Source organism: Ranitomeya imitator, chromosome 1 (assembly GCF_032444005.1).
Source record: "Ranitomeya imitator isolate aRanImi1 chromosome 1, aRanImi1.pri, whole genome shotgun sequence".
Classification (NCBI taxonomy): Eukaryota; Metazoa; Chordata; class Amphibia; order Anura; family Dendrobatidae; genus Ranitomeya; species Ranitomeya imitator.
The window spans coordinates 346,417,517-346,424,818 of record NC_091282.1 but is presented as its reverse complement, the minus strand read 5'-3'; positions in this window follow the sequence as shown (position 1 = coordinate 346,424,818).

Here is a 7,302-nt window from a genome sequence, read left to right as displayed (position 1 = left end):
GTAGGCTCCCACCTGACTTACCCAGGGGGTCTTGCTTGTCTCTGGACTGCCCGGACTTCTTTGCTTGCCCTGTGATCTGGTGCTCTGGACTGTGGACGCTGAAGTCTTCAGTAAAGGTAAAATGAGGTTGCTAAAATGAGGTCCTCAAAAAATCCACTCCAATCTAGACAGCTCAATGGTGGATCAGCTAGAATGAAGTTGCTAAAATTAGGTCCTCAAAAAATCCACTCCAATCCAATGTTGTAAATTATGAGGACTCTGTTGATGCGCTCTGTTACGTTTTTCCCCGTGAGGCTCCGTCCACTCTTCCAATGTCGGTGCTGTGGCCAGGACTGGTGGTAATACAGTAAAAGTAAAATTCAGGTAACTAACAATCAGCTATGTGTAATTATTTATATTATAAAAAGCAATAATAAAATGTAAGTTTAATTAATCATGAAAAAAAAAATTGCCCTTTGGAAATACATAACAAATATAACAGTTTAAGCAAGTATTTCAAAAATAAAAATATTAAATTATTACAATTATAAAGCTGATCTAGAATCAGCTAGAATGGAGTTGATTTTTTTGAGGAGCACAAAAAAAATCAACTCCGAACTATTTGCAACCCAGAGCACTTCCCTCCGCCGGCAGCCCCGGCCATCAGCCATTACCAGCCAATTGCAGTTTAGTAAAATGCACCAATAGCAGAAAAGGTCTCAACATAGTGTGCCTTCCTTTTGTGAAAAACGTGCTGTGATTGGTCGGGGGTGATGATGGGCGCGTCAGTAGTGCTGGTACAACTGCTGATGCTGGTGACCTGTACTATGGGATAGTGGAATGGGCTGGAATGGTGACACTGCAGAAGATGGCTGCAGCTTCTACTGTACATGCTATTCATATAGCCTGCATACCTCCCAACCGTCCCGGATCCAGCGGGACTGTCCTGATTTTGACAGTCAGCCCCGCGATCCCGGGCGGGACATTAATTGTCCCGCACTGGTTGGGAGGTATGTGATATCACCCAGTCAGCTGAGAGCTCCCTGAGTCCCTGCACCCGGCCGCACAGCCAGGGCCGGCTCCAGGTTTTTGAGGGCTCCGGGCGAAAGAGCCTCAGTGGCCCCCCCCTGTAACAGATACCACGATTCATGATTGCATATAAACACAGACATGTAGTATATAATACAGCCCACATAGTATATAGCACAGCCACGTAGCATATAACACAGCCACGTAGTATATAGCACAGCCCATATAGTATATAGCACAGCCACATAGTATATAACATCCCACGTAGTATATAGAACAGCCATGTAGTATATAGACACTTGCCCCATATAGTGCTGCACAAACGTTATGGCCCCATTTAGACACTTGCCCAATATAATGCTGCACAAACGTTATGGCCCCATATAGAGCTGCACAAACGTTATGGCCCCATAGATGCTCCATACATGCACTTGCCCCATTTGCTGTTGCTGCGATAAAAAAAAAAATCACATACTCACCTCTCCGTTGCTCAGGCCCCCGGCACTTTCAACATTCACCTGCTCCTCGTTCCAGCCGCCGCTCCATCTTCTTCAGCGTCTTCTGCACTGACGCCAGGCAGAGGGCGTGCACTAACCACGTCACCGCGCCCTCGGACCTCAACGTCACTGCAGAAGACGCTGAAGATGGAGGCGGAGCGGCAGCTGGAACGAGGAGCAGGTGACTATCGCGCAGCGCAGTGCTCCCCTCCCTGTATATTCACCTGCTCCTGGCATTGTGCAGTCCCTGCTTCCCAGCGCGGCAGCTTCTTCCTGTATTGAGCGGTCACAGTTACCGCTCATTACAGTAATGAATATGCGGCTCCACCCTTATGGGAGATGGAGCCGCATATTCACTACTGTAATGAGGGGTACCATGTGACTGCTCAGTACAGGAAGAAGCTGGGGAGCCAGGGACCTGCAGGGACCGCGCCAGCTGCCAGGAGTAGGTGAGTATAATTAGACAGCCCCCGGCCGCTCCCCCTCCCGGTGGTTCTATGCACTGGCAGCTGCCTACCCCTAACGCCGGCCCTGAATGGGCCCCCCTGTCTCGCCAGGGCCCCGGCACTTGCCCGGGTACGCCGGGTGCTGACGCCGGCTCTGCGCACAGCAGCACACCACATAATGGCTGCTCTGTGCACACAGGACCTGTGATGAGGTCACAGGATGGGAGGAGTCAGTGGTCACATGATCGGGAAGGACCTCCGTGTACAGGAGGACTTTGCTGGTTGCCATGGCGCCGGAGGAGGGTAAGGCAGCGTATTTGTGAGGTCAGGAGGTGTTTATAGTGTGGATGTAGCAGAGCCGTGTGTGTACGAGGTGTATGGATCAGGGCAGCGTGTGAAAGGTGTACGGAGCGGAGCCGTGTGTGTAAGAGGTGTACAGAGCCGTGTGCATGAGGTGTACGGAGCGCAGCCGCGTGTGTAAGAGATGTACGGAGCACAGCCGCGTGTGTACGAGGTGTACGGAGCACAGCCGCGTGTGTACGAGGTGTACGGAGCACAGCCGTGTGTGTACGAGGTGTACGGAGCACAGCCGCGTGTGTACGAGGTGTACGGAGCACAGCCGCGTGTGTACGAGGTGTACGGAGCACAGCCGCGTGTGTACGAGGTGTACGGAGCACAGCCGCGTGTGTACGAGGTGTACGGAGCACAGCCGCGTGTGTACGAGGTGTACGGAGCACAGCCGCGTGTGTACGAGGTGTACGGAGCACAGCCGCGTGTGTACGAGATGTACGGAGCACAGCCGCGTGTGTACGAGGTGTACGGAGCACAGCCGCGTGTGTACGAGGTGTACGGAGCACAGCCGCGTGTGTACGAGGTGTACGGAGCACAGCCGCGTGTGTACGAGGTGTACGGAGCGGAGCAGCGTGTGAAAGGTGTATGGAGCGGAGTCGTGTGTAAGAGGTGTGCGGATGAGAGCAGAGTGTGAAAGGTGTATGGAGTGGAGCCACGTGTGTACGAGGTGTACAGAGCAGAACCACGTGTGTACGAGGTGTGCGGAGCAGAGCCATGTGTGTACAAGGTGTACGGAGCGGAGCAGCGTGTGCAATGTGTATAGAGCGGAGCCGTGTGTGTACGAGGTGTATGGAGTAGTGCCGTGTGTGTATGAGGTGTACGCAGCGGAGCTGTGTGTGCAAGGTATACGGAGCGGAGCAGTGTGTGCAATGTGTATAGAGCGGAGCCGTGTGTGTACAAGGTGTACAGAGTAGTGCCGTGTGTGTACGAGATGTATGGAGAGGAGCCGTATGTGTATGAGGTGTACGCAGTGGAGCCGTGTGTGTGCAAGGTATACGGAGCGGAGCAGCTTGTGCAATGTGTATTGAGCGAAGCAGTGTGTGTATGAGGTGTACGGAGTAGTGCCGTGTGTATGAGATGTATGGAGCAGAGCCGTGTGTGTATGAGGTGTATGGAGCGGAGCCGTGTATGAGGTGTATGGAGCGGAGCTGAATGTGTACGAGGTGTACGGAGCGGAGCCGTGTGAACGGAGCGGAGCCGTGTGTGCAAAGTGTACGGAGCGCAGCCGCGTGTGTAGGAGTAGCTATGTGTGGCCATTATACGGTACGAAGTATCATGTGCGGCCAATATACAGTATGGAGCATCATGTGCGGTCATTATACAGTAGGGAGCATCATGTGCGGTCATTATACAGTATGGAGCATCATGTGCGGTCATTATACAGTATGGAGCATCATGTGCGGTCATTATACAGTATGGAGCATCATGTGCGGCTATTATACAGTATGGAGCATCATGTGCGGCTATTATACAGTATGGAGCATCATGTGCGGTCATTATACAGTATGGAGCATCATGTGGGGCCATTATACAGTATGGAGCATCATGTGCGGTCATTATTCAGTATGGAGCATCATGTGCAGTCATTATACAGTATGGAGCATCATGTGCGGTCATTATACAGTACTGAGCATCATGTGCGGTCATTATACATTACTGAGCATCATGTGTGGCCATTATACAGTATTGAGCATCATGTGGAGCCATTATACAGTATGGAGCATCATTATACAGTATGGAGCATCATGTGTGGCAATTATACAGTATTGAGCATCATGTGGGGTCGTTATACAGTATGGAGCATTGTGGGGCCATTATACAGTATGGAGCACTGTGTGGCCATATTTTTTTGTTTATAATTATTCTTTATGAACAGTGTGATCAGCAGTGCTAAATGGGTGTGGTTGAGACATGGATATGGGTGGGACTAGTGAATGGGTGTGGTCAGAGGCGTGGACTAAACTTTGTCCCTCTTTCCCAGCTTCAAAAGTTGGGAGGTATGAGCCTGTATGAGCTGCTAGACAGCGTGCACACCTATATATGGAGATGTGTCAGGAGATTCTGTTCCACTTCATATTAGTAATCTTATTGCACAACAACATTGAGGGGACGACGCTGAAGTTGGTTGCTTATTCGACAGTTTGTTTCAGCAATTTTTTCTTTTCTGCTTTTTATAGATTTAGCAACAAGAAAAAAGCATCACAATAATAGCATACAATGCAGCGAGGTGCCCTGATGTGAATACACGTAAAAACAGCTACTAAAATGGGCATAAAAGTGAGCACCAAAGGGTGATAATGAAAGGGTTAAAGGGATCTGTCACCTCATTTTTCTGCTAGAAGCTGCGGCCACCGCCAATAGGGGCTTATCTACAGCATTCTGTAATGCTGTAGATAGGCCCCCCGATGTATCCAGAAAGATAAGAAAAAGAGGTCAGATTATACTCACCCAGGGGCGGTCCTGGTGCGGTCCAGCGCCTTCCATCTTCATATGATGACGTCTTCTTCTTTGCTGCCTGCCGCGGCTCCGGCGCAGGCGTACTTTGTCTGCCCTGTTTGCAGAGCAAAGTACTACAGTGCACAGGCGACGGGAGAGGTCAGAGAGGCCCGGCGCCTGCGCACTGCAGTACTTTACGCTGCCCTCAACAAGGCAGACAAAGTATGCCTGCGCAGGAAGCAAAGAAAAGGACATCATCGCATGAAGATGGGAGGCGCCGGACCCGCACCGCGACGCCCATCAGACGGCATCGGGACCGCCCCTGGGTGAGTATAATATAACCTGTTTTTCTTATCTTTCAGGTTACATCGGGGGCTTATCTACAGCATTCCAGAATGCTGTAGATAAGCCCCTGATGGCGGTGGCTGCAGCTTATAGGCCAAAAATGGGGTGACAGATTCCCTTTAAATGACTTTGGTCCACTGATATCACACTGTAGACATAAAGAACAGGGAGCTCCACATCAAAACCAGGTCTCTCCAGTCTGGCCCAAATGGGTTCCGGGCATTAGAACCGGCTTCAAAGTGGGCAGACAGTCGATTTTGGCCATTTGAATAAGTAACTGGTATTTTTAAGGGGTTAAATTACTTTGACTGTGAAAATGGGCTGTTTGCCCACCTTGATGCCAATTCTAATGCCCAGAACCCATTTGGGCCAGGCTGGAGGGTCCTGGGTTTGATGCAGGGAATCACTATCTACAGTATGTATTCCTAGTGTGTGATCAGTGGCCCAAAGTCATTTAACTCCTTCAAAACATCAGTCACTTATTCAATTCTGTGAAAAATACACTATTTGCCCACTTCCATGCCAATTCTGAAGCCCAGAACCCATTTGGTCCAGGCTAACGGGACCTGGGTTTGATGCAAGGCATCACTATCTATGTAGTCTTAGTGTAAGATCAGTGGCCCAAAGTCATTTAACCCCTTACAAACATCAGTTATTCAAATCTGTGAAAATGGGCTGTTTGCCCACCTTAATGCCAATTCTGATGCCCAGAACCCATTTGGGCCAGGCTAGGCGGACCTGGGTTTGATGCTGAGAATCACTATCCGTGTATTCATAGTGTGAGATCAGTGGCCCAAAGTCATTTAACCCCTTAAAAACATCAGTAAGGCTGGTTTCACATTTGCGGTTGTGTCCGCAGCGTTTGTGCGCAATTTGGTGCATGCGTCGCGTCGTGTATTCCTATCTTTAACATTAGGGACACAGGTGGCTGCGATTGGTTGCGTTTTGCTGCATTTGCCAACGCATGCGTCGTTTCATTGCCTGCGGCTTGGCGCGGTAAAGGCTACATGTAGTAATTTCTGAGGCGTCAATTTGCCGCCTCAAATCGTATGCGGTTGTTAGCGGAAGTAATGCGGCAAAAAACGCATTACGGTCTATGAATGCATGCGTTCGCAAGCACATGCGTTTGCCTGGGTTTGTGAACGCATGCGTTGTACCACAGGAAAACATGTCTAGACACTGATTAGCCACCCCCACATACAAACTGATAAAGGGAGGGAGTGGGCATTTGCAGCCCACAACTCAGCAGACTGGGAACAAGAGCAGACAGACGCAGGAACCTGGGAGGAATCAACACTCTGAACAATGTGAGTATCAAAGCCAATGTCTTTATTTTCTATTTTCTGTCTCTATATGTCCTAATTTCTGACTTTTTTTTCTTGCTGCATGCATCAGAATGTCATCTTCTGAGGAGCAACGGCCTGGGCCTGCACAAGGTGGAACTGAAAGTGAAGTGAGTACTCACCTCTTCAGATTGGTAAGTATTCTCTGTCACATCTACACATGTGACAATTTTTTTTCCTTTTTTTAGAGCAGTTCTTCCACTGTGTCAGAGGCTGAGCAGGAGCAGCGTGGACACGGTCGGGTGGAAAGGCAGCAGCGTGTAAGTATACCTGGCTTACTGTTTATTGTATCCTCACTTTACTATTCTTGAATGTGCATTTCTTTACTTTCCTCTTTCTTTACTTTTTTCTTCTTGACTCCTTTTTTTTCTTGACTTTGAATATTCATGCCAGTTTTCTGTCTCTGTTGTTTTCTTTCTTTTCCTTATGTTATTGTCTCCAACATTAATGTCTTTATTTATTTTTTAGGTTCCAGAACGGGATGAGGACCTCATTGACAATGACATCCTAAACTCCCTGGTCCATGAGCGAGTCCCGTTGTGGGACACCCGAGTTCCGCAGCACTCGGATAATGTGACGATCCGCCGGCTATGGAATGAGGTGGCCAAAGTGATGTGGGATGGCTGGGACAACGCCCCGACTCTGGTCCCAAATGCATTTTGTAAGTATTGCAATGCGGTGTGATGCAGCAGTGACCTTGGCCGGGATCACACAACTGTGTGATGAGAGAAACTCTCAGGAGTGTCTCTCATCACACACAATTGTGTGATCCCGGCTAAAAGTCCATTGCCTAACCATTCTTTGTTTTTAAACAGTGCTCAAAGTCAAAACACGTTGGCGTTCGATGAAGGATCGCTTCAACAAGGACCTTCATCA